Genomic DNA, 27,425 nt, shown 5'->3' with positions numbered 1-27,425 from the left:
TGAAAATGTCGAAAGGTTGACACGAATCAAGATGCATTTATACATAAGCTGCTTTGTTAAATGGCCAAAAAAAATGCATATCCTAAAAATTAAGAAAAGAGAGGGAAAGGTAGGTTGGGAGGGTGGGTGAGAATATTGAAAGGGCTGACATAGCTCAAGACACAGTGTACTCATAAACTGCTTTGTTGAATGGAAACTCCTTTGTACAATTACTCAAAGATAATGAAAAACATTAAAAAGGAGGGGGAAAAAAGATACCCAGAGCCCTCCCTACAGAGGCTTCAGACTAGAAGGGCCAGGCAGGGACAGAGCGCTGGGAGGGGTGGAAGGAGGGGGAGTGTACAAGGCTGATTTCATTTGTGAGTTAAAGTGGGTTTCTGGAATTAATCACTTTATTGACAAATTACAAAAGGACTGAAAAGCTGCTTTTGTGCAGCTGCAGCCCACGTAGATGCCTCCTTTCAACTTTATGAACTTCTCTGACAATGAATAAAACCACCGTGGCATGACAGGCGCCTGTATTATTCTGTGCAATTCCCTTATTCCTAATGTCATCAATTACAATAATCAGATCCGTGTAACACGGGGCTGGAGTGGGGATGTGAGCAGGGGCAGCGTGTGAGACCGAGGCTGTTCAAAGCCACTCACTCGTGTTCTACAGCACTGTAAGATGGCTTGGAAATGTGATTGCCCTTAAGTTTTAAATTACCTGCAATCATTAAAATAATCTAGTTCATATTCATAAAGCTGTGATTATATTTTACATACCCAGTAAACACTTTATGAGGGGGAAAAAAAACCCACAATTCTGCAGCGAAATAAAGAGGTGTGATGTGTTGGTGTCAAAATGCTAAGTTGTGTTGGCGTGAAATCTGAATTGAGCATGGGAACGCTGTCCACAGAAAACCTTTGGGCCTTGGTGGTGGGTGGTAGGGTGGGTTGGTAGAAGGATAACAGGTAGATGAGGAAGAGAGAAGAGGTGGCAGGGGAAGGCAGCCATTTCCAGAGTTCCTAGAGCTATCCTCTGCCTATGCCTCTGCTTTACCTGACTACCTGACTTATTTGAGACTAGAAGGGATCAGGTGGCCTGCCCAGAATGAAGGGATACATGCTGGGATTCCTAGAAGAGCAGCTTTTATTGTTTGTATTCAATAGATGGGAAAATGGAATTTAGGTGACGTTCCTAAAATCACACAGGAAGTAGTGAAGACTCGGTCCTCGGGTCTATTTGATTCCCAAGCCCACACTCACACTTGGCCCAAAGTCACATGGCAGCGAATGGCAGATGTGTCTGTGCCAGGTTGACTGGGGAATGTTTTTGGCCTTGCTACCTGGTTGCTTCCAGGCGAGCACTTTTATTGTACTCTGGTTTGGCCCAATGACCTTCAGCCTTCAGGGTGGATGTCCTGGATGACAAGTCACAGGTAATGTCTATTGGACTGGATCTGAAGCCAAGCATTTCACAAACATCTTTGACTTTGACAGCTAGGCAGGCAAAGCTTTTTGTTGTTGGTGGTGGTGGTCCAGGGGCTTGAACTCTGGGCCTGGGTGCTATCCTTCAGCTCTTCAGCTCAAGGAGAGCACTCTACCACGTGAGCCACAGCACCACTTCCGATTTTCTTAGCAATTTATTGGAGATAAGGGTCTCAAAGAGTTTCCTGCTAGGGCTGGCTTTTAACTGAGATCCTCAAATCTCAGCCTCCTGGTAGCTAGGATTACAGGCATGAGCCATTGACGCCCGGCAGGCAAAGCTTCTTAAAGCTCAGAGCAGCTGATGATTTCCAGGCTTTTTTATGAGTGACCACTATTTTTGCGAAAGCTCCCGATGGTATTCACCTGCAACCGTCACCTCAGTCTCAGTCACTTGAAGGAGATGGGGTTTTCCTAGATCCTTCGGTTAGTTCCAAGCTAAAAATCCTAGTGGGAGTGGGTGGGAAGGTGGCCAGGAGCACACCTGGTTGGAGCCAAGCTAAAAGCTGTAGACATACCACAATGGTTGCAGAGCTATCTCCACTCCTGAAAGCGCCCTGCCCAGCTCCAAGGAGCAGAGGGGGCCACCATGACAGGCTCCTGCCTGGTGGCGCCTCCAGCCCATGAGGTTGGCCATGATCATTCCTGAGTTACCTGGGGAGCCCTCAGGACAGCTGGCCCTGAATGGTATGTGTGTGCCCAGTGGCTGAAGTCACACAAAATGTGCAGGGTAGCCAAGAGAGCTTGCAAATCAGAAGGTGTGTAGAACCAGGAGTTTAAAATAGTGCATTCTCCCCACTCCCTCCCTCCCCTCCTCTGCTTTTCCCTTCCTGCTCTCCACCCCCATCCCCAACCCCCCCATCCCCCCATTATGGGTGGGAGGAGCGATCATGCGCCACCCATCTGCTTTCCTGGGAGGAACACTGCCACTGGATTAGCCCCTTGGGAAGGAAAGAGTCACCTCTGATTGATGGGTTTGGGCAAAGGCACTAAGGCCACCACCTGCAGGAAGAGACGTTTCTGCCATCTTTCCCCTTTCTTTGGGATGAGAGGGTCACAGGTCTGCAATCTAGGGGAAGAGGTTCAATTCAGGGGGCTTGTCTTAACAAGGCCACACAGTGGTGCTTACTCCAAAACTACATTTCTCCTAAAGCTGGAAGCAGAACAGCTCTCTCCAGACATGGCCAGGGCGTTGATCTTGGACTTCCAGCCTCCAGACCTGTAAGAGATATGTCCATTGTTTATAAAGCATCCAGGCAGTGGCATTTTGTTTCAGAAGCACCTGTTACATACGTATGTATGGAAGACGGATATCCCAACACCCACACTGTATGCCAGGCCTAATAGATCTTGACCCAGCTCCAGTGGGACAGAGCTGATGCAAGGCAAAGATATCTAGAAGGGCCTTGAGCTTTCTGGGCTCCTAGAGAGGACAGAACTCCCTTACCTTCCCCCCACCGGGGGTGGGGGGGGTGCAGTCCTCCACCAGGTCCTCCCAACCACTGTCAGACTCACCTGCCCTCCCCATGCCCCTGGCACCTCACCCAGCCACTCCCTCTCTCCCAGGGCAGCCATCCACTAGGTGCCCTCCCTGCTTCCAGCTTGACTCTTCCTTCCAAAAGAGTCTACACGCCCAATCTATCATGCTTTAAAGCCCTCGCCAGCATAACCAGCCCTGCTCACCCTCATCCTCACCTCTTCTACTCACACTGACACTGAACAGCCATATGCTTCCCCTTGGCTTGGAGGATGGAGGGGAAGGTGTACAACAGCCTCTGGCTTTCTGTGTTCAAGACCCAGACACCCAGGGAGGCTGGTGAGTGGGAAAGGGACTTAACTGAGCAAGCACCACCTTCAAACTTGCCCTCAGGAAGTGAGGGAAGTGAAGGGACAAGGCTACTCTCCAGGGAGAGGACATTTCCTCCTGGAAACATGAGGACAAGGAACTAGAGCTCTCCCCAACTTACTTCCTGCCCACCAACCTCCCAGATGCTGCTCCCACAGCACCCTTGTGTGTGTCCTCACCCACCTGACTCCCACCATCTTGGTGTCTCACTGGCTCACCTCAGGTTCCATGGAGCCTCCTAATTCCCAAGGCAAGTTCCTGCAGACCCCCATGTCCTCTGCCAAATCACTCATCGTGGTTCTAATGAGATATGTGATTGGGAAAGCCACTGCTGGGCACCCCATGCCCATGGAGTGGAAGGGCCTGGTGGGCAGGGTCCCTGTTAGGCTGTTTCTCCTGGGGATTTATTGCATGCAGCTCAAGGAGGCACCACTCAGTATTGCTGAATAATAGGTGGACAGGTTTCAATATGCACAGCATCTACACTAGCAAATATCAGCCAGGGCCTGAGCAGTAGCAAACAAGCCCAGGGCTTCAGGAGCCAAGAACACAAAAGGCCTGCTCTTTGCTTATGCTGTGGGCTCCTCCTGGGCACTCAGGCTAGCTGCACAGCCACCATCTGAATCACTGCTTCTCACTATCATGGCAGGGGCAAGAACAGCACAGTGAGCCATGCTCTGGTTCTTAAAGCTTCATGAACTCGCCAAACCCCCTCCTGCTTCACTAGAGCATGTCATGGGATCATCCCCGCGCTCAACTCCTAAACAAATGCAATCCTGCTAGGCTGCAGCACTGTCACCCACATCATCCATCCCTGCTCCCCAACCTTGGCCTAGACATAGCTTGGTGCTAAGCACCGGACCCTGCCATTCCACATGGGAGCCATGGGTGACAGCTGAGCATTTGAAATTAGAGTTGCTCCATATATAAAGCCATAGTACAAATACCAAACATTTGACAAAGCAAAAAGAATGTGAAATATCTGAACAACTTTTCATTTTGTTTTCATTCCGATAAATATTTTATATAATCAGAGGCACGGAGGTCATTTTGGTTTTTTTATATTTGCTGTACCTTAGATCTTAAATGATTTCCTAGTCTACCTGTTAAAGCCTCCACTCCTGGCATAATGCTAGTGGGAAATAGCAGAACCTTCTAGAGGCGGGGAACAGGAGGTCTTTAGGTCACTGGAACACTTGTGGGATTCCACTCTTTTTACTTCCTGGCATGAGATGAACAGTTTTGCTCTGACACAGACATACTAACATGCATATACCCGCACGCTCCCGCGCACACACATGCACACACGCACACACACACACACACACACACACACACACACACACACACACACCACAGTGTGCTTGCCGCCTCACCACAGGCCCCAAAGCAACAGGGCCAACAGATGCACTGGAACCTCTACAACAAACCTTTTCTCTCTATCAGCTGACTACCCCAACTATTGCTTATAGTGACAGAAAACTGACTCACATAGAATCACAATGATTCATGGGACCCATGGGGTTAAGAGTTTGATTTTACCTTTTTCTGTTTTCTTTTTTTTTTTTCAATATGACTACTAGAAAAACTTTAAACACCATGCATGGCTTGCCTTTGTGGCTTATGCCATATTTCTATTGGAGCAAGGTAGCTCCAGCCCAATCACAATGGGCAGGGCAGTGAGCTCAGAATGAAGCCTAGTGGCCCAGACCTTGAGAGGATGGATGATGGAGCTTGAGGGGTAGGCATCTGTCCGGACACAGCCTCTGGTGCCCTCACAAGCCCTCCCAGGCCTCACTAGCTTGAAGCCTCTGGGCCACTTGGGACTGAGGCCTTGTTCCTGGGCCACTGAGTTCCTCGCTGCGTAGCACGGCAGAGCTGCAAGCATGGGGAGCCGCAGCTCCGCTACAGTCTGGTACCGGAGGAGCCACAGCCAAGAAGGCATTCTCACTTGTGGAGAAGTGTTAATAAATATTTACCAAGCCCTTTGACAGTGCCCAGGGAGGATACAAATCAACCCCAGCAGGCGCCAGCACAGCCTCCCCACGGCTGGCTGCCAGCAGGGCCCCAGCTTCTCGGGGCCAGGCAGCCCACTGACCTTCGTTCACTGCCTGTACCTACCCCACATGGCCTGGTGGCTCTGTTTACAGAAGCTGTGAACTACAACCATCTCTCACTATTGATTTTGTGCCTCTCCCTGTGACCGCCGCCCTGGATAACTCACACTTATGGATTTTTCTATAAACCCCAAATTAATATCTGCAGCAGGTGGGAATAGATGGCTGCTAGAGATGGGGAAGCCTCCTGGCCCCCAGGCTAGGAATCAAAGGACACACAGCCTCTGGCTGTCCCTCCTTTGCCTGAGTTCCCAGACTAACTCTCATACAGACACGGAGGCTGAGCCACCCCTGGCGCAGTCAAGTGTGTGATCTCTATGTGTGAACAAAGTTGTGCATGCAGGCGGTAAGGATACCAGTCACCCCAGGACCCCACATTAAGTGTGTCATTAAAAAGACACTCTTTAGGCTGGCGAAGAAAAGCGCAGTAGCTTTACATTCAATGCCCTTCAGTTCATACCAACTCTACCACCAACCAGCTGCGTGTGCCCTTGGAAACTTGCTGAGCCTCTCCGTGCCTCTGTTTCCCAAATAGCAAAACGTGAGGATAATAGTAAGATGGCAGAGTTGTTTCTGGGCTTATTTATGTATCCAGTAGATGCGGAACAAGGCAATTTCCTCTCGAATAAGAGCTACGAGAGAAACAAGGAGAATGACTCAGAGCGGAACTTGGAAAAGCTCCTATAAGAAGGTGTCTCTGAAGAAAGGGTGATTTTAGCATTGACCCGGAGAGGGAAGAGATTAGCCAGGTGAATTGCTGAGGAAGAGCCATGCCAGGCAGGTGTGAAGCCCCGAGGACAGCGGGTTACTCAGCATGCCTAGAGCCTTTCCTGTGATGCGAACTTCCCCACAAGGACGGTGGGCAGGGTGGGGATCATTGTGGAGAGGGGAGTCCAGCCTCGCCATTCTCCAACCACTCTCTCCCGGTTCTGCCACAGACCTGCTAAGACCCCAGAGACTCCTAGAGAGGGTCCAGGAATCAAGGCACTGTGCCTGGGAGTAGAGAGGGGCTTAGGTGGGGAGGTGGGAGGAAAGGGGCCGCAGGGGTGTGTGTCCAGAGGTGGCATGTGTTTGAAGAAGGAATCCCTTCCCTCCTCCTCCCTCCCTTCTCCCCCTCCAGCCAAGTCAACATTCACCATACAGGCCTTCGAATCCAATTGTCTTTAATGAAACTGCTAATTGGGTTTGTGAGTCTCTACAGGGCCCTGGCAACCTGCTTCACTATGCCCAGCCCTTCCCTGCCCTGATCCTGCTTCTGCTGCCATGGTGAACGCCCTCCCCCCTTGGCACTTGGGGGAGAGCACAGGCAGATAAGGGAGGGAGGGAGGAAGTCATAGGACAAGGTACAGGGAAGGCCAGGCAGAAGTAGCCTCCTGTGTACTCCAGCTTACCTGGTCAGGCCAATGGAAGGAGAGGCCTAGGGCAGGGACCAGGAATTAGAGTCAGCCCTGACAAAGGTCTTGTGCTAGCTCCTGTGGTTCCAGGGAAGCTCAAGACCCCACATCGCAGAGTGCCACAGGTGTGGGGTGGAGATCAGGAAGGAAACCATATAGGCTGGATTCCATTATCAGAGGAGACAAGGGGAAGAGTAACACGGGGATACCAGTGAGCTGGCTAGAAGACACCCCCCCAGGGCTGCTGGCCAAGGGGAACAGGAAGAGGCTGTGGGAAGGCAGAGACTAGGAGGAAACAGACCATCTGGGATAATTACTGAGCACCTGGAAATTATCACCAGGTGGGCAAAGAGCTCCAAGCACACCAACACCCCAGTCCCACAAACACCCTACAAGACCAGGGATTTCCTGACCTTTGCAGAAGTGAGGAAATGGGGCTCAAAAGCATTGGGAGGTCCAGCTGTGGGTGAGCACACAGCTAGGTACTGCCACTGAGGGGCAGAAAGGGGTGAGCAAAGCTTTTAAACCTGCCTCCATGTTGAAGGATGAGAAGTCCCTACAGGGCAGGTAACAGGGGGTTGGATGTTCATACTGAGAGCCCAGGTGCTAGACAGGCTGAGTACATGGTCACTGACACCCCCAGGGTGGGGGCAGGACTTGTGGGGAGCCAGAGTCACCCTGAAATTTCCTCTCTTTTTTCTCCCTTTCTCATTCCCCAATCTCACCCTACGTCTTTCCCTCCTTTCTCCCTCTTTTCCTGCCACTCACTCTCTCTTTCCATAAACCAATACCTCACTAGGCACCAAGGCTGTAGTACTCAAGCAGATATATCAGCCCCTCTTCCTGAAGAACTTAGGATGGGAGGGGGAGAGAAATAATAGACAAGCAAGCAGACAAAACCATTCCAGTCAGTGATAGGTCCATGAAGAAAATAAAACATACTCACCTGGTAGACAGTGCTGTCACTCCCCGCCCAGCACAAGTTCTCCTACTCTTCCCCAATGGTGGTAGAGAATTCAGCCTTGCAGAGCTCCAGAGGGAGAGCATTCTAGACCAAGGGCACAGGAAGAGGAGTACAGCTGTGTCTGAGTGGAGACAGCTGGCAGTGCAGCAAGAGCCCAGAGGGGAGGGCTTGGGAAGAAGGTTCTTCAGTTGGACCTCAAAGGGCCTTGCGGGGCAGGAAGTGACCCCAGTAGCAGTGGGCATGCACTCCAGGAAGGAGGAGATCTGAGGATCACAGTTCAAAACCAGCCCTTGCAGAAAAGTCCATGAGACACTGATCTCCAGTTAGCCACCAAAAGAAAAAGAAAAAGCCAGACGCTCAAGGGCTAGAGCACCAGCTTTAGGTGGAAAAAGCCAAACAAGAGAATGAGGCCCTGAGTTCAAGCCCTGAGAGGGGGAGGGGGCAGAGAGAAAGAGAGAGAGAGAGAGAGAGAGAGAGAGAGAGAGAGAGAGAGAGAGAGAGAGAGAGAGAGAGCGCTGGTAGTTTTAACACCCTGGGTACTGTGTCTCATTCATTCACCCATCTATATTTATATTTAGTGAGCACCTACTATGAATTAGAGGCCTCTGATAACACAGCAACAAACCACTTTCTCCCACCCACAAGGAGGGAGAAAGAAAAAGCACAGTAAAAAATATAGATGGTAAGCACTGAAGGTGAACAGACAAACTGAGAGGCAGGACGGGAGGGGGATGGGTTGTCATTTTAGACCAGAAGACTGGGAAAGGCCGTGCATGGATGGTGCTCATGTGGTGAAGATCTATATCAGCAGAAGGAGCCAAACGTGTGACCTCTGGAGAAGTACATACCAACTAGAAAGATCAGCAAGTGCAAAGGCCCTCAGGAAGGAGGGGGCATGGGATGTTTGAGAATCGCAAAGAACCTAGTGGTGACTGGAACAGTACACAGAGGGGGAGGACTGGAAATGAAATCAGGTGGTGAAGGCACTTCATGGAATCCCGTCTACCATACCACAAGGTACTTACTATTAGCCCATTTCACAGGGGAAGCATAAGAAGAGTGGAGGAAAGAAGCACCTGGCCTCTGGGCAGGTTGCAATATTCCTCAGAGCCTGAGCCAATGTACTCGACTGATAAGTACAAGCCACTGTCATCACTGTGTGTCCCATGGGACAAGTTGGCCACTCGGCACCGCTGAATATCAGACAAGTTCTGTTATTCTGGCATTGCCCTCTTTTGTATAGAGGCTGAAAGAGCTTACATCTGTTGCTTGAGGAGATCTGGACTTCAAATGCAGCTCTGTTGGATTCCAGCACTCACACTTGCTCCAAGCTGCTGAGTCAGCTGATCGCTGCATGTGTACAGAGAAGCCGTCAACCCAAGAAGAAGGCTACTAGAGCTAAGTGAGGCACAACTCCTCAGGATACAACATGACCAAAGGGCCCATCTGGCCATTTGTCCACCTATTGTCCCCTTGTCCATCCATCCATCTGCCCATTCACCCATCCATTCACCAACCCACTATCCATCCATCCGTCATCCAGTTGTTCATTTTTCCATGTATTCATCCATCCATCCACCTACTCATCAATCTACCCATCACCCATCAGTCCATTCATCTACCCAAATATGTATCTATCCATTCACCCGTCTATCTACTCACCCATCCATCTATTTATCCATAATCCATCTGTCCATGCCTCCATCCAACCATCCACCCATTCATTCCTCCATCAATCATCTGTCTGTCCATATGTCCATCCACAATCATGTTTGGCTCTGCATTGGGCAACTTATAGGCCACCATCCGTAGTTTATGGAACTCGTATGGGGTGACCCCTTGGGTCATCTTCCTGCCTCTCTCCACGTGTCAGCCCCACCTCCCAGCTGCCCATCAGAATGACATGTCCTGGGACTTCTTGTCATTCTCCATCCCAGATTCCATTACGAGGTGTGATTGCTAAAGTAATAGACAGATAGCAGATCTGTCCGAGCCCCGCCTGCCTCAACGGGCAGCTGCCGGGTTTTTCCCATTAGCCACAGGGCTTGACGGACAGTAATGGATTTCATACTGATGCAGAGCCTGCAGTGGATAATTCCATGATAACGGTTTATCAGGCACTGACGGGAGGTAATGGGTAATCACCAGGCAGAAAGCAAACCCGTCAGGGAGCCTTGGCCTCCACCCAGCCCGCAGTGCTTCTGTTATGCCAACTGCCACCTTCCCAGGCCTGTGGGCAAACTCTCATCTGCATCCAGGAGGATGACAGAGTGACTGGCCTTGGAGCTGTGTGTATCCAGGCCAAACCTGGTTGAGGCCTGCGGAGATTCCCATGGGAGCCACCCTTCTCACAGGTGTCCCCCCTTCCTGAGGCCTGTGCCACTTCAATGTATAGCAAACATAGCAAACAGGCCGGGAAGCAGAGACAAGGTAACCTAGGAGTTCCCCTTACACAACCCTGTGGCCTAGTTCAGAACATCAAAGGAGACTGGCCACAGCACCATGCTGTGTGCTGTGTGAACATGGGCGAGTTAAGTAGCCATCCCCACCCTGGGAGCTGCTCCTTGCAGCCCAAGGGGTGGCATCAGTGCCCCACTGCCACCACCCCCATGACTCTCCTACAGCCTGTCCACACCTTTAACCCACAAATGACAGCCGAAGCCATCTGTTCACCATGACTTCCCGTCATTTCCAAATCAATGGAACACATGCCAAGGGATGGGCTCGATGCCCTCCGCTTTTGATTTTTCCCACATGTTAAAAATTTGTAGCAACCAGTGGTACAAGAAGGCAGGGTTTGGCTGGGCGCTGGTGGCTGATGCCTGTAATCCTAGCTACTCAGGAGGCTGAGATCTGAGGATCATGGCTCAAAGCCAGCCTGGGCAGGAAAGTCTGTGAGACTCTTATCTCCAATAAACCACTAGACAACCGGAAGTGGCACTGTGGCTTAAGCAGTAGAGTGCTCGCCTTGAGCTGAAGAGCACAGGGACAGCACCCAGGCCCAGAGTTCAAGCCCCATGATTGAACAACAACAACAAAAAAAGGCAGGGTTCATTTGGACATGTCTGTGTGTGTATATAACACACCTGGAGCAGACTCACCCTTTCTCTCGCTTTCCCTCATGCCCCCTCCCCACTCCCCAACCCAACCCAACCTGCTCCATTGTTCCATTTTCATACATATGCATGGGCCACATCCACCTTCCTTCACCCTCTCCTTTCCTCTTCTCCCTCCTCCTTCCCAGTAAGCTTTGTTTTACATTCCTGTCATTCATTTCTTTTGGTGTATGCTAATTGTTCCAAAGGGTTTCACTGTGGTATTTCACAGATGCAGGTACAATGTCTTCATCAGATCACCCCGGTCAGCTTTCATTGAATTTCTTTTTGCTATCTTCATTCACAGATGAGACAAGCACACACAATACCTTCACATTTTTCTCTTTAAACAGTCCCATTCTCTTCTCCTTGTGATGATTACTCAGAGTAGAAAACAAACGGCCATCAAGGAGACACCATGCGGTTCTTGTTGCCCTTCCATGTTCTCTTGGGGCTTTTCCCTGTTGGTATCCTCGGTGGAGCTGGTTTTTCTTTGTGGTTCTACAGGGTGTTCATCTCACTAAACTGAGCATTTACTAGACAGCCCCGACTAAACATCCCTGAATTATAATTGGGCACAAAACTCCAACTTACCTGACAAAATTTGTGTTACTGGCATTTTGGCAGTTTCCCAGTTCGCAAGACCTTCCCTACAAAGGTACAGGCCTGGGATCCGGAGCTAGGCACCCAGGACTGGATTGTTCCACAGGCCATTTGTACGTGCCATAGAGGGAAGCATGCCCAAGAGGTCAAGAGGGTCCCTCCTAAAGACCAAAGGAATGGTCCAGGGGAAGTTTCCTGGGCTCAGGAGAGAAGAAAGGGTCAGTGTCTGAGGACAGATGGGCAGAAGGCACTGGGGGGCGACTGGCCATGAAAGATGGACAGAGTAGAGACCTCTGTGTTGAAAGCACCACCAGGGCTTGTGAGTCTTCCTGTCCAGCAGACATGTCAGTGTTGTCTAAGCCACGCCTGATTCTACCTTCATGCCCTGCCAGCAAGGCATTACCACCATCCTTTCCATCCCTACTGCAGAGGAAAGGACACTGCGGCACGGGGGAGTCAGGTGACCTTCCACATCATCTACTATGAAAGCTGTAGAGCCAGGACTCAAATCAGGGGTTTGGATCTCTTCTTGGGTCTGGCTGTGACAGGAGCAATGACATGCGGCCCTCACCAGGTGGCTCCTGTTACAGTGGAGCATTTTGGGTGGTGGAGGCTGGAGCTGCCTCCTACAGCTCCCAAACAAGATCCAGGTCCATCCCCACCATGCTCTGCTGTGCTCTCATATCAGGTGTTACAGCTTCAAATTGCCCACGTGGGCAGGCAGGTTAATCCAGCCTTCCAACACCACAAAGCAGGCTTTCTCCATTCTGGAGAGCCAGTTGGTGAGTGTGTATCAGCACACCACTGCTCCAGGGGCTGGGGAGATGACAGGTGGTGAAGGAAGGCAGGAGACCCTCGTCTGGGTCAGGACCATCTTCATTCATCCTGGAGGTAACGTGTGAGCCAAGATGTCATTCCCTCATGCACTCATTCATGCAACACACATTGACTGAGCATGCTGATGGGGAGTGCTGAAGACAGACCAGTGCTAGGGGAGCCCAGACGTGGGAAGGGCAGGGCCCCCGGGGAGGGGAAGACAGGACACGCCTACCCCACAGAGGCCTGCTCTTCACACTGGAGCTGTCTGGTCTCCTTCAAATATTAATTCTGACACCCAAGCCCTGCCTGACCCAGAAGGACCCCATTGCTTTGGAGAGTCAAAACAGAGATGAAATGGTGGCCAAAGAGGCTCTGCCTCAACTTCCACCTCTACTCCACCCTGGCCCGGCGTCTCCAGGTGCTGGTTCTGAGGCTCAGGCCTCCCTCTGGGCACGTGTTGAGTTCCCTCACTTCTGGGCTCCCACGGGGTGCTCCCTCTGCTTGACTGTCTTGCTGGAACAAGTGTGGACATGCATGTACACATGTTTGCTCTAACTCACTGTCCCTCACCTGGCTGACTCCCCAGCTCCCTTCAACGCTTCCCGAAGGCCAGTTTTGAACTTCAGCCTCCCCTAACACCTGTGTCTTGCACCTCTGCCAACCACATGAAGCTCCCCTCCCCCTACCCAGCATCGTACAGTCCCACAGCTTATGATTAAATATCCACTCACATGATGATTTGTCCAATATCTAATGCCCATCCCAACCTGACTGATAGCTCCAAAAGACAGGGTCTTTTGTGTCTCTTGTACCTGGAACAGTGTTCAGACAACAGCGGTTTTCAATAGTTATTGACAAGGAAAGAAATGAATGCATGAATGAATGAGTGAATGAATGAGCTGGTATGCGCCCATAGGAAGGAAATGGAGAGGCTGTGATAGAACCTCTGCAGCATAGAGGAGCAAGGGGAGTTTGTGGCAGGGTGACTCAAGAGCTGTCCTTCTTCGGGTAGAGGCAGAACAAGACCCCTAACTCCTGCCCTTTAACCCTTGGGAAGAAGGTCTGTGGCAGATGAACAGAGGGATGGGGGTTGGCCCAATCTGCCTTGGGGAGGCAAGCAGCTGAAGTGGAAGAAGTCTGTCCTCCTCCTAGCCTCTCCACCCTGTAGGCTGAGCACCAGAGCTAATTAAACTGCATTTGCTCAGCCAGGCCCTGGAGGGGTCAGCTCCGAGCACTCCAGATGCGCTTTATTTGTCAATTTGAAAACTAATCCTGACTATTTAAACAGCAGTTTGCACAAGCCCAGACCAGGATTAGCATTTGGCACCTTGGATGAAAAAGGTGGGTACATTCTCAGGTGTTAGGGAAGGGCATGGGGTACAGTTCCTTGCAGAAAGAGAAAGCCCCAGCTGGGCGGTGCTGGTGGCTCACACCTGTAATCCTAGCTACTCAGAAGGCTGAGATCTGAGGATCACAGTTCAAAAACAGCCCAGGCAGGAAAGGCTGTGAGACTCTTATCTCCTATTAGCAATAGCCTTGAGCAAAAAGTTTAGGGACAACACGCAGGCCCTGAGTTCAAGCCCCACAGCCAACAACAGCGCAACAAAAATAAATAAATAAATAAACAAATAAATACACGGAAGCCCCCTCAGCTTTGCCTGGCCCCAAGCCTGCCTAGCTTGACAAGCAATTCTCACTGCTGGGCTTTGTCCCCTCAGAAGCTACAAACACAAGATCTTCTTTGGGGCATGTGATCCTGAAGACATCCCAAATTGGGCCTTTTGGTGTCAGAACTGTAATAAGTTCCTATTGTTTCAAGCCATTCGTTTGCAGCGACTTGCTATGAAGCCTCTAGGAAACTAGCCTGACCCTCACACTACTTTCTCCCCCAACTGGCAAGGCTGGGTATGGTGGTATGTGCCTGCAATTCCAGCTACTTGAGAAGTAGAGATCTAGAGTGGTGAAGTTTAAAGCCAGCTTGGGCAAAAAGTTAGCAAAAATATTGTATCAACCCGCAAGCCAGGCATGATGGGATGCTCCCCAGGGTCTCAGTCAGGTGGGAGGAAGGAAGATCTCAGTTCAAGGCCAGCCCTAGACAAAAAAATAATGTAAGAAAATAAAATAAAAAACAAAATTGCTGGAAGACATGCTCCAATGGTAAGAGTGCTTACCTTGAGTACCAATAAAAATGAACAACAAATGAACCCCCAACTGAGGAAACTGAGAGAGAATGAATCCAGCCTGAGACTTCCTCCATTCTCTCCAAACCAAGGAGGTGTGACTCCAGCCCCAGCCCGGAACCTGAAACGCAGCTCTGCACCTCCCCACTGGACATCTCCATCAGCTGGGTGGCATCCAAATTATATGCCACCTGAAATTCCTGGGCTTCCTCCCACTCTCCCATCCCCCTCCCATCCCCATCTCCCCTCCTGGGGGAATAAGGGAGGGATGGGTGTCTGAGGGAGCCTCAAACAAAGCCATCACATGCTTGCTTTCTGTCCCATACCATAACCAGTTCCTTGGCCAATCCGTCCGACTACCTGGAAATGCTATTCAGAACCACCCTTCCCCGCATTGGGAAGGACATTGGGCCCCAGTTACCACCTAGTACACCCAGACCACTGGCTTGCTTCCGCTGCCCTCCAGCTCTCCTGTGTGCCTCCCAGCGCTCCCATGCACAGCCTGCTACCCACCAGGCAGTCACAGGAGCCTGGGATAACGTGACTCCTGTCGTGTCACTGCTCTTCAGAGGCCCTCGATGGCTTCTCGCACAAAATCCAATCATTTCTAAACCTTTACTGGGGCCCTACAGGGGAGGCCATCCCACCTCCTGGTATACAAGTAGGGTCCCAACCCTGTCTCCTCCCCCTCCCCCCCCACCTCACTGCTCCTGGGTGCCTGGGCACCTGCAAACCACCTCTAACTCCCCAGTTCCATTCCTGCTTGTGGCACACACACACACACACACACACACACACACACACACACACACACTCACACACACACACATTTCCTCCTCCAGTCCAGTCCAGCCCCTGCTCCCTGATCCGTGGAGATCCCTCAGACTCATTTCCTACCCACTCTGTCTTCTGTTTCCTACCCACTTAGTCCCAGCCACCTATCAACCCTGAACATGATTTAATCATGATCCACAGCACTTGTATGTGCAGGGAGGGCGGGTAACTTTATATGTTCATGTGTATCCATGTATATGATGCATTTGTGTATGTCCTTGTCTGTATATCTGTATATGTGTATGCTTTTTATGGCTTTGTGTTTATCTTGATTATTATTTATAACTGCATCTCTATTTTGTGTGTGTATCTGCGTGTCTATGTTGTTTGCATCTGTGTGTATATGTGTGTGTGTATGCTTTTATGTCCACGTTTGTCTGTCTGTTGATGTTTGGGTGGATATTTCTCAGTGCATGTGTGTCCATATGTGTCTACATGCTGTGGTATGTGTGTATGGATGTGTGTGTGTGTGTGTGTGTGTGTGTGTGTGTGTGCACTCAAGTCCATGTCTGTCCACCTGCCTGCATCTGCGTGGGTTTCCATTCTACCTACCTGCCCCAGGATCTCAGTAATATTTGCTAAATTATTGAAGGCAGGTTGGAAAACATTTCCTGAGACTGTGATATTTAGGTTGAGATTTGAGAGAAGGGAAAGAGCTGGGCAAGGCAAGGGGAAGGTGATCAGAATGCTGTGCAGAGCTAAAGTTACATAGGCTTAGATCCTGGTGCACATACAGTTGGGCGCACTCCAGAGAGAGCAGGTCCATGTGGGTAGAATCCAGGGGGGGGGGCCACCTTTCTTAATCGGCCTCAGCCTTGGGCCCTCCAGCTTCCTGTCTAGCCAACGAGCAGTCCTGAGGCTGTCCTCACCTCCAGGTCTTCTGACTCTCAATCCTGCAGCCTCCTCTGGACAACCAAGGTGGCCCCGCCACCCTTCTCTGACATGGAGAGTCTCCACCACCTGCCCAAGCACCCGTGCATTGAGCCTCATGTGGGATTAGAGTCCCCAACTGTTCCTACAATGTAAGGCAAGGTAAAGGGCCTTAAGAGGAAGCCCCAGATCAGTAATTTCCCCTGCTGAAGCCTTACCAGTGTACAAGGATGGCAAGATTTGGGATCTGGAGACATCACTCCCTTCCTGTGCGGCCTTGCCTCTCTAGGCTTCCATTCATCTACTTAATAAAAAGTGAGCCCTTACAGCCAAGTTCTACATTCTGTATGTGCATGCCCATTCCGGGGCTTGAACTCAGAGTCTAGGTACTGTCCCTGAAAACTCTTTTTGCTCAAGGCTAGTGCTCTACCACTTGAGCTACAGCTCCACTTCCAGCTTTTTCGGTAGTTTAGTGGAGATAAGAGTCTCACAGACTTTTCTACCTGGGCAGACTTCAAACCATGATGCTCAGATCTCAGCCTCCTGAGAACCTAGGACTATAGGTGTGAGCCACCTCACCTAGCCTAAATTCTACATTCTTTTCCAAGGGGAGATGGATGCTGTCATCCAGGGCTGAAAATCCAGGCCATCACTTGTAACCAAAAAATTCCTGTGGGTAATTGCAAATTTCTGTGTATCTTACAAAGTTTCAGGTATAACTCTCCTGGTCTCAAAACACGGCGGGGGTGGGGGGTTATAGCTCAGTAATACAGCATTTACACAATGTGAATAAGACCTTGGGTTCAATCCCCAGCAGTACACAAAACTGTCCAGGATGTCTCAGCCTCTCTTCCTCCTGCTTTCCCTCTTTCTCCTCTTTCCCTTCTCTCCCTTTACCTCTGCCTCTCAGTTCTACTTTTTCACTCCCCTCCTGCTTCTGTGAAGGTTTCAAAATGGCCACAGTAGCTCTACCTGCTACATCAGCCAGATAAAAAAAAAAGTTTGTCCAGAAAGGAATGTGTAAGCTACAAAGTAAGCAGGATTAGCTGAGCACCAGTTGCTCATGCCTGAAATACTAGCTACTGAGGAGGCTGAGATCTGAAAATCATGTTCAAAGCCAGTGCAGGCAGGAAAGTCCATGAGACCCTCATCTCCCATTGAACACTTCCAGAAAAGCTGGAAGTGGAGCTGTGGTTCAAGTGGTAGAGCACTAGCCTTGAACACAAAAGCTCAGAGACAGCACTCAGGCCCCAATCTCAAGCCCCAGAAGTGGCACATGCACACAGAGAGAGAGAGAGAGAGAGAGAGAGAGAGAGAGAGAGAGAGAGAGAGAGAGAGAGAGAGGCAGGATTAGACCTCACAGAGCTTCAGCCTGAGGAATGGGAAGCCATAGAAAGTTTTCAGCCAGGGTTGACCTGACCAGATTTGAGTCCCTCAAGGCCAGCATGACTGTATTGCCTTCTTCCCACTATTAGTGTGGACCCTGGCTGACTGTCACCCCCTGCCCACACACCAACCTTCACGAACCCAGAGCTGACTCTGAGGGGAGGGCTCTGACCCACAGCATACACTAGAAATGACCCTGTGCCAGGTCTTAATAGACAAGCAGCTCCTACTCCTGCCCCTTGGAATACTCACCCTTCCTTGGAGCCTTGCCACATGAGATATCCAACCGCCTGGTGTGGAGAGATTCAATGGGGATGCCATAAGACGGCACAAAGAGAGAAGAGGTAGAGGAACCACAAACACATGGAACATATCTGTCTTGGCCCCTCCAGACCACTTCAGCCGTCAGCTGAATCCCCACCTGGATTCCTCACCTGCAGGACCCTGAGAGGAGATAAAAGGATGGTTTCTTTAAGGACAGTAAGTTTCTGAGTTTTGTAACCCAACAGCAAGTATCCAGAACAACTCACCAGAACAATCTTGGCTAAGTGATGATCATGTATAATTTGACAATAATAAGTTTATGATAATAACCAAAGCAATGCAGTTTCAGCAGTTTGGACAGTAGGAGTTGGAAGGTAGTAGCTTGTACATATTATTCCCACTATCACTGTCAGTATGAGAAGACAGCAGGACTAGCTGGGAGGCTCCATGTCCTGGCAGTCTCCATCAGTGTTATTGTTTGCACAATGCCCATGAAGGATCTAGAAGCAAACAGTTGGGTTTGTCTCCTGGCTCACCCACCAATCAGCCATGTAAACCTTAATCAACTTTGTAATTTTTTAAAAATTACCTTTAAGTAGTTGTGCAAAGGAGTTGCCAGTCAACAAAGCAGTTTATAACCTTATCGATTTTTAACCTCTCTGACCTTCAAGTTTTTTCCCTGGCATACTGCATCTACTTTACAGTGGTTGGTTCCATGTAGAGCTCTTAGAATAGGGCTTCATTCTAGCAAGGGCTCTGCAAACTGTTTCAGCTGCTAGTATTTGTACTCTAATTATTTTAATAATCCAGGATGAGCCTAGCCTTGGGCTGCCAGGCTAGAGGAAGGACAAAGTAATCACTAGCAAGGAAAAAAAAAAAAAGGAAGGAAAATGTGATGAAGATCTCATGAGTCCCACTGACCCAAGCCCATGTTCCTGGAGACTGTGCCGGCAGTGGGATCTCCCAGCATCCTTGGGGGCAGCTTCCATGACTCTGCATTGAAGCAGAGGTGTCAAGACCTCACCCTTGGACTAATCCAAGATAAGAACCATGTCAAGATGTTGCTGTACTCTGACATGATGGTGCAGCTAGCCCGGGGCATGCCTCTCTGAGATAGTGCTTGCTTGGCATGTGTGAGGCCCCGCAAACCCACACAATGCAGCTGATGCTAATTGTGACATTTTAGGGAACCTCTCTTTGCAACACCCCAGCCTGCATCACAGGTGATGAGGCAAGAACTCATGCTCACCAAGCAACTGTAGTGGGTGCCATGGTTTCAAAACCAACATATTCCTGTCCCCAGCTGCTAGGAGGGCTGGTATCTCACAGTTCACAGATGAATCCCTCTCCAGGGATTTTCCTGAACCAAAGAAAGCCACCTTGCCTGAGGCCAAGCACCTTTTAGGCCATGAACAGCTGGTACGAAGCAAAGATCCTGTCCCTTTGCCTCAAGCAGGCTGATTCTACAGGGTAGGCTGGCCAGCTCATCTGTATCTCTAGGACTTTTCCAGCCTTAGCACCTGAAGCCCTACATCTAGGGATCCCCTGAGTCCTGGGGAGAGTGCTCATTGATCAGCCTGCCATAGGTGCATCCCAGCTCCAGGGAAAGGCCTTTGTAACAACCACAGCAAAATGAATTCATCTCTGCCAAGTCCTAGGTACTCCCCTCTCTACTTCCTTCAGTTAGCATCCTGGGGCCTCCTTGAGAATGTACCCGCAGGCAGCCTGACCTCAGCCAGCATCTCCTCTTATCTGATAACATGCCCAGCCCTATTCTGTCTCCATCAAGGGGCCTTGCCGTCCCCTGAGATCACTGATGCTCATGGACCCTTAAGTTCACAAAGCAAATCTAAACCGCTCTGGCCCCCACTCCACCCACCACCCCAAATGCCTTTGTCATATAATTTTCTCCTCTATACATTTCTCTCAACTGTGCCTTCCTTATCTGCTCTGAGAGAAAATCAAGCCACTTCTCTTTGGTCTTTTGGCCTAAGACAAATGTGTGCACCTGGCATAGAGAAGTGAGCATCAGCAGCCTGCCAGGTACCTCTGGTAAGGAGCATGCACCTGCAGGCTGGTTGACAATTTTGCTTACTTGCAAAGCTACTAGGAACTCAGATCCTTCTCCATGGCCTCCTGAATGGTTTTGTTTCCTCCTTTCTTTGCAGGGAAGATAATGTGTCCAGTCTTCATTCGTCAATGAACTCCCTGCTTTTCAGTTTCTCTAAGAAGCAGCTGCCATCACAGCTAGAAGCAGCTAACAGCAGGCACGTGACTGTCCCTCCTCCTGCCTGACTCTCCCTTCCAGGAGATCTAGGGCCAGCTGCTCTCAGGAGAAGAGGGGGATGCCTCTCCTCCTCCTGTCTCCTCTTTTCCCTTCCCTGCTGTCTTCACCCCATCTTCCTATTCTCTTCTTGCTATGGCCCCTCCTTGCCCTCTCTTCCAATCCCCATTTGCTCCTCATTGCAGGTCCCAGTAGGGCCTTCCTCCTGCCCTTCCCTCCTCCTCTGTCCTCTCCTGCTTCATGCCCTTCTCTTCTCCTCTCTCACCTTCCCATATCTGTTTTCTCCTAATCCTGGCATCCTGAAAAGACCCAACCAAGGCTCACAAGCCGGCATTCAAACCCCAGAGCTGACAAACCCTCTTCTGCTTTCTCGTTTACCAACTGGAGGCACAGCAGACCTACATCTTGGAATTGTGGAGATCCCAGGCCCTCATGTAGATGGCACTGCTGCCTGGGATGTGACACGTGGGAAATGCACCAATTCCATCCTCATTGCTCTAAAGGACAGAACACAGATTGGCGCTTCCTCTGAGAAGGAGAAGGAGCGACCCGGAAAGCCTGGTCTCCTCATTAGCATTTTGCAATTTGCTGAAAGAGAGGCAGAGAGAGAGAAATAGAGGCTGCCCCTGACTCCACCTCACCCTCTCCACACCCCCCCCAGTACCCCCCAGCTTTCTCCTAGGATTGGGAGCCACTGTCTGGCACGGGCTCCTCCAGCAACAGCCATCAAAGTGCCACCAACACCATCTGGTCTGCCCACATCCTCACGCGGGATTTATTACCTATTCCCTCCATTAGCATAAATAATATGGAGCTTGGTTTTCATGATGGTTTACATAATAAATAAAACAGGTCAATTGCCCACAAAACTAGTCTCTGTGAACAGTAACAGATTTAATTAGATTTATTTTACCCTGGGTTTTCTGGAGTGAGGCGGATGTCTCTCGTGCCAAGGATAAACTTCCCCATAAACTTCTATTTCTGGGAAGACAGCTCCCACCCTCCAAGGAGACAAAAGAAGGAGAGAGAAGAGAGGGGAAGGAGACAAGAGGAGGGAGGAAGGGAAGACACACCAGGGGAAAGGAGGGCAGGAGAAGAGGGATGCTGGGAGTCCTGTCACCCCTCACCCTATCCACAGGTAAGCTTAGGTGCAGACTTTTGCCTGAACCCTTCCAGATGCCTGACCACACACACCTGAGAGAGCCACATGCCTACAAGAAGCTCAAGTGGTCACTGCCCAAGACCAAGTCCCCAGCAGGGCCCTTTCTTTCAGTATTTTCTTCACCCCTCAAGCCTCTCTGCAAACACCATTCCCCACCATGGCGCAGCCCCGTGGAGACCCACCAACAGGAAGTTAGTCATCCCCTGCCCCTCACAGACACGTCTACCCTCATACCCAAAGCACCCTTCCTAACTCACCTCACTTTCAGGTAACCTCCGCTCGCTTATCTGAGTTCTTGTCCTCGGTGCTGTGGCCTGCTGACGGCATCTTCCCTTTTGCACGTGTGCTCTCCCATGCAGATCGGAGCCCCTGAAGAAGGCACAGTAGGGCTCACTGTTTCCTCCCCTCCCCCACAATCTCACCCCAGCCTGGATTTGGAACTGGGACCACAAACTCATTCTATATCACAGACTCCCAGCTGCCCCCTGCATATAGTGGCTTTCAATAAGAGATTGCAGAATTTCTAGACTGAGTCTCTTCTCCCTGAGTCTCTGCTCTCCCATGGCCACTGAGTAAGTGACTGCTGAAGATAAAATGTGGTGGGAGACAGACACGGGAGGATGGCAAGTTTGAGACCAGTCTGAGCACAGGCTGGAGAGAGATTCTGTCTCAAAATAAAAATAAAAACAACAGGGCTGGGGATCTAGTTCAAGAGGTAGAGTGCTTCCCCAGCACCAGTCCCTACTAACACACACACACACACACACACACACACACACACACACACACACACACACACACACACACGCACACACACACACACACACACACTGAACGCTGTCTTTAGTGGTCGCTGTTCTGCCTGGCATGGGCCATATGAGCCCAGTCCAGGCCTACTTCCCCAGGCTGGAGAAAAAGGTAATTGAGTACCCACCACCCCTGTCCTTCTATTCTGCCCCCAAAACTAGTGACTTCCTGAGACAACTAAGGAGGGACAGTTGGGGTCTAGGAGAAAGCCTTTTGCAAGATCATACACCAGCAAGGCCAAGATGGACGCTTGATCTGAGGAAAGTGTGTGGAGGGGAAGGCCAGCAGGCTGTACCTGGAGAAGGTGATGGTGGAAGCCCTATTCCAGCACTGGCCAGGCCCTGATGCTGCCACTGCCCTGTGGCACTCTCCTCCACCCTTCACAAAGGTCAGCTCAAGGAAACCAGCGGGCTGCCTGCCTACCCAGAGCAGACTGTGGGGTGGAAGGAAGTCACTGATTGCCCAGAGATAATTTCAGGAACAAGCGGACGAAGCTGGGGCACCAGCCAAGCCCACCAGCTTCCTCTGCAGAGCTCATCTCTGCAGAATTATGCAGCCTTATTGGCCATAAATCTGCTAATTATTCATGTGCACTGCTGGGGACCCAAGCCGGGCTGATGGGGGAAGGCGAGGAGGGTGATAGCTGGAGAAGAAATCGGCAGACTGGGGTCCCAAGAGCTGGTGGGCCAGATAGCAGCCCACCCTTTGCCTTCGCCACACTCCTGTTCCCTCATTCCCTGAAACTTTTTCAGGGTCAGCTGTCACCAAGCTCAACATCACAAGGCCTTTGGACTAGACTGGAGTACAGTCCCCTCACTAGACTTGCAAAAAGACATCATGTAGTATCCCAACTTTCCGGGGCTGGTGGGACTTGAACTCACAATCAGTGAAAGGAGTCACCAGCACTCAGTCTGGCTAGAAGACTTTTATTAGCCACACACTGTCAGTCTCCAGCTCCAAGAGCTTCGGAGAACAGCCCCATTTGCTTGTTCATGGGGGATTATTACAGGAAGGGATTTCACGTAGATGATGTTTACCAAAACAAGCAAGCAAGGTTACAGAAGCAAAACACAGCCTTGAGTCACAAGAGCATAGGAAAAACATAATCTTGACCTGGTCAGCATGACTGATACTATCACTGCTATTGATGCTTGATTACAAAAAGTCAAAACATATCCTTGGGTTACAGAAGTCAAAACATAACCTTGGGTAGGGGTAGTCTATTTTATAGGAATTATTTATAAGCTCCTGACTAATACAGCAACTCAGTACAGCTGGTGATAAGCCTCAAGGTTGTCAGTGGCCTTCAGCCAAGTTTGTGGTCAACTGCAAAGCTGCCAGCTTAGTAAACTGAGTGAAGAGAGACGTTCTTTTGCTTTTTAGCAAGGATGGACAAAGCTTAGGCTGATTACTGTCCATCTGACCTGAAGTTTCTCTCTACAGCGGGGTTCTGCCTATGATATTTGGCCCTATGTTTAATAATCAATAATCTTGTTCTGTTTTCTGATTTCACATGTTACAATCACACATCAGCAACTGCACTAGATTCCTTGAGACAGGACCACACAGCTGACATATCAGGTGACACACCCACACTTGATTCCTGATGCCAGCCCACAGCTGGCCAGGCCCCAGCTATAAACAACAGGAAAGCCAGCAGGGAACACTCATCTTCTTATTTGAAATCAGAGTGAAAAATGGCAGCCAGGTGGATGGAATAGGACCAAGGAGGATTCACTGTTTTTAATTATGGGTAAACATGAATTTTGCATAGAAATTCTTTTCATTCAAAAGTAGAGAGGGAAGAAAATCCAACCACACAGCTATGAAATATACTGTAATAGAAAACAATGGTTGTACCACTCTAAACTAAAAAGTGCCTTCTATTTAAAAGTAAATAAATAACACTAAAGGAAGCAAAAGGTATTTTTAGGAAGGCTTTTGCTTTTGTTTTGAATCATTTTTTTTAATTGACTCATCTTTCCTGTGCCTCGTGGTCTTTTCTTTTCCAGAATATCACATAAACGGAATAAAACAGTATGTACACTTTTGAATCTGGCTGCTGATCCTTCCTCCTCCTTCTTCTCCTCCTCCTCCTCATTCTTCTTCCTCTTCCTCTTCTTTCATTTTCTTCTTTCTCTGCCTCCTCCTCCTTCTTTTTCCTCTTCCTTTTCTTCCTCTTCCCTTTCTTTCTTTCTCTTTCTTTCTTTCTTTCTTTCTTTCTTTCTTTCTTTCTTTCTTTCTTCCTCTTCTTCTTCCTCCTCCTTCTTCTTCTCCTTCTGCTTCTTCCTCTTCTTCTTGCACTGCAGTTTGAACTGAATCCTTTGCTTATTATCCAAGCTCTCTATCACTTGAGCTACTGCCCCAGCTCTTTTGCTTTAGTTATTTTTCCAATAGGGTCCTGGGCTTTTTGCCCTACACCTTCCTGTAGTTTGGATTATAGACATGAACCACCCTACCAAACTTATTTGTTGAGGTGAGAAGATGGTCTCCATAACTTTTTGTCCAGACTGGACTCAGACTGTGACCCTTAATTTCTACCTCCTGGAGTAGGTAGGGTGATAGTGTGAGACTCCAGGCTGAGCTGCATGTGGCTTGTTACACTTCGGATAACTCTTTGTTTCTCTTGTGAGGTGAAACTGCTAGATCATGAAGTAGATGTATTTTTTAACTTTAAAAAGTCTGCTGCACTTTTGGCCAAAGAGGCCTTACCACTTTGCATGCTTACCGGTACTGTATGAGAGTGAAACTTCTCAGAATCCTCCCAAGCACATTATCAATTTTGTTTTCTGTTTGAAACTTCATAATGGTTGAAAGATTTATATATTACATATAAATATATATATATTTATTTATATATTATATGAAAGATCATAATGGTTTTATATATTATTTCTTTAAAACAAATAATACAGCCACCCAACTGATTTTGAGTTTGGTCATGTGACTAGCACTGGCCACTTGTAGCCAGGCAGCAGTGACATGCAGGATTTGGAGTCTCAGCTTTCAATGTTATGGAGTGTTTCTTGTTTCCAGGAACTTTGATTTCCATCATGAGAACAACATGTCCAGCTGGCACTGGCTCAAAAAGAGACATGGAGCAGAACTCCCTCAATGAAGGTGTAAGTCCACTCCTGCTGAAAAAGTGCCCTCACCAATCTTCAGGCGTGAGACAATGATAATATAAATTATCATTGCTGATAATAGCGTGTGGGGTTGTTTGTTACACAGCACTGTTGTGACAGTAACTAACACACTAAGTTATTTAAGAATCATATTTTAAGATTTAAATAGGTGATTAACTGAATATGCTTATCTTTATGTTTAACCAATTGCATTTTAAATAAGGGGAAGTAAACAATCAAAGATTGAAAGGAACAAAGAGATCTGGCTGAGAAGCAGGTGGCTATACAGAAAAGGATCAGCTAAGGAAATATTCTAATACTGAAATTTTTCACTATAAGCCTATAAAGACTGAAAATACATAGTGCAATACATGGAATTAGTGATGTGGAGGAATAACTTCACAAGTCATTCCAGAATGCAAAATAAAAATACACACCACACACACACACACACACACACACACACACACACACACACACACACACACACACACACACACACACAAATACACACTAAAACAATCCAAACAACTGGCATGGTGATGCAGGCCCTGTTATCCCAGCTACTTAGGCTGTGGAGACAGTAAGATCTTGAGTTCAAGGCCAGCTATGTTAACCTCTCCCTCCACCTTCCCCTCCCCGTTCAATCCCCAGTACCAAACAAGCAAACAAGGACAAATGAGGGGTAAGGAAGAGAAATAACTGAGCCACATACACATTGAGTATGGAATCAAAGCAATGATCAAAGATGAAGCAGAAGAAATGTGTCATGTGTTAAGACGCTTGAGTCTGAAGCTTGAAAGGAATCACTAAGTAATAGATGAAAATGTTGAAAAACATCAAGGCTTAGCTTAATTTGGGGGAAGGGAGGGGTGCTAGGGATAGAACTCAGGGCCTCATGCATGCTAAGGCTTGTCATGAGTATACCCCTTTTTAACAGGAAAAAATTAACTTTTTAACTTTCCAACAGGATAAAAAAGTAATTCCTGCAAAGGAGCCATCCCATCCTGTAGCCAGTGTCTACCCAGGAGCAGGACAATAGAGCCTTGCAGTGTGGCTGGTCTGTATCAAAGTGTGCTGAAGACGAGAAACACACCAGATTGTGATTGCATACTATCAAACAAGCATGGTAAAATAGCTTGGTGATTTTTATGTTGATTAAATGTCGAAATGACAATATTTTGAATATGTGGATGCAATCAAATGTATTAATTTCATCTGTTTTGTTTTAGGTTTTTTTTTAGTGTGAGCTCTAGAAAATTTTAAATTACATATGTGGCTTGCCTGATGTGTTTAATATAAAGCCTTGCTCTGAAAGAGAGGTTGGCAAACTCTGGCTCAAAGACCAAATCAGGCTCACCACCTGCTCTTGTAAATAAAGTTCTGCTGGGACACAGCCACGCTCATTTGCGAGAACAAATATTGTCAATGGCTCTTTCACACAACGGCAGGAGAATTGAGTAGCTGCAACAGAAACCCCGTAGCCCAAAAAGGATAAAAACGTGTGTCATCTGGCCGTTTAGAAGAAAGAGTTGCCAACCTCTGCTCAGAGTCATAAATGCTGAACAAATATGTAAATTTCTGGCAAGTTTTTGAGTTTAAAAGTTGTAGCATCTTAGCTGGGCTCCAGTGGTTTACACCTCTAATTCTAGCTAGTCAGGAAGCTAATGTCTGAGGATTGTGGTTTGAAGCAATTGAATAGGAAAGTCCACAAGATTCTTACCTCCAATTAGCCAGAAAAATGCCAGACTGGAGGTGTAGTATAAATGATACAGTACCAACTGTGAGCAAAAAAAGCTGAGCAAGAATGGGAAGCCATGAGTTCAAGCCCCAGTACCAGCATAACATCTGTAGGCCAGGGTATTACGAAAAAGGGGTTCTCTGAGGTGTCATAACTAACATCCACCACACTATTTTTTGTTGATTGGTTTCTTTCTGTGTGTGGTACTGGTTGTGTGGGTGCAGACCTGGGGTCTTATACATGGCACCCAAAAGCTCTACCACTGAGGCTAGCAATACCATATTTTCAGGGCTTTGGGAAGAAACAAGGAAACATTCTCCTCTCAACACGTTTCCCCCCCCCATATAAAAGCACAGCACTGTACCCCAAACACCTTGGCTGTTCTCTATTGATGCAGATTTTGAACTTCTGAGCTTCAAAGACATTTATCTGGCCAGGTGCTCGCAGCTCACACCTGTCATCTT

The 27,425-nt window shown here is 48.9% G+C and overlaps 1 long non-coding RNA gene across 1 annotated transcript; it reads right to left on the bottom strand.

Moving 5' to 3' along the window:
* Nucleotides 1–2,405: 2,405 nt before the first annotated feature.
* Nucleotides 2,406–21,648, bottom strand: LOC138818025 (uncharacterized). Its single transcript, XR_011368952.1, has 3 exons — nucleotides 21,546–21,648; nucleotides 17,831–18,022; nucleotides 2,406–2,689 (listed from the first exon to the last, which is right to left on the bottom strand). It is a non-coding gene; the product is annotated as an uncharacterized lncRNA (long non-coding RNA).
* Between the last annotated feature and the right edge of the window lie 5,777 nt (nucleotides 21,649–27,425).

The sequence above is a fragment of the Dipodomys merriami genome, unplaced genomic scaffold (assembly GCF_024711535.1).
Source record: "Dipodomys merriami isolate MVZ:Mamm:240054 unplaced genomic scaffold, mDipMer1.0.p SCAF_71, whole genome shotgun sequence".
Lineage (NCBI taxonomy): Eukaryota > Metazoa > Chordata > Mammalia > Rodentia > Heteromyidae > Dipodomys > Dipodomys merriami.
The sequence above is the reverse complement of the archived record's forward strand: the minus strand, read 5'-3'. Positions and strand labels throughout refer to the sequence as shown.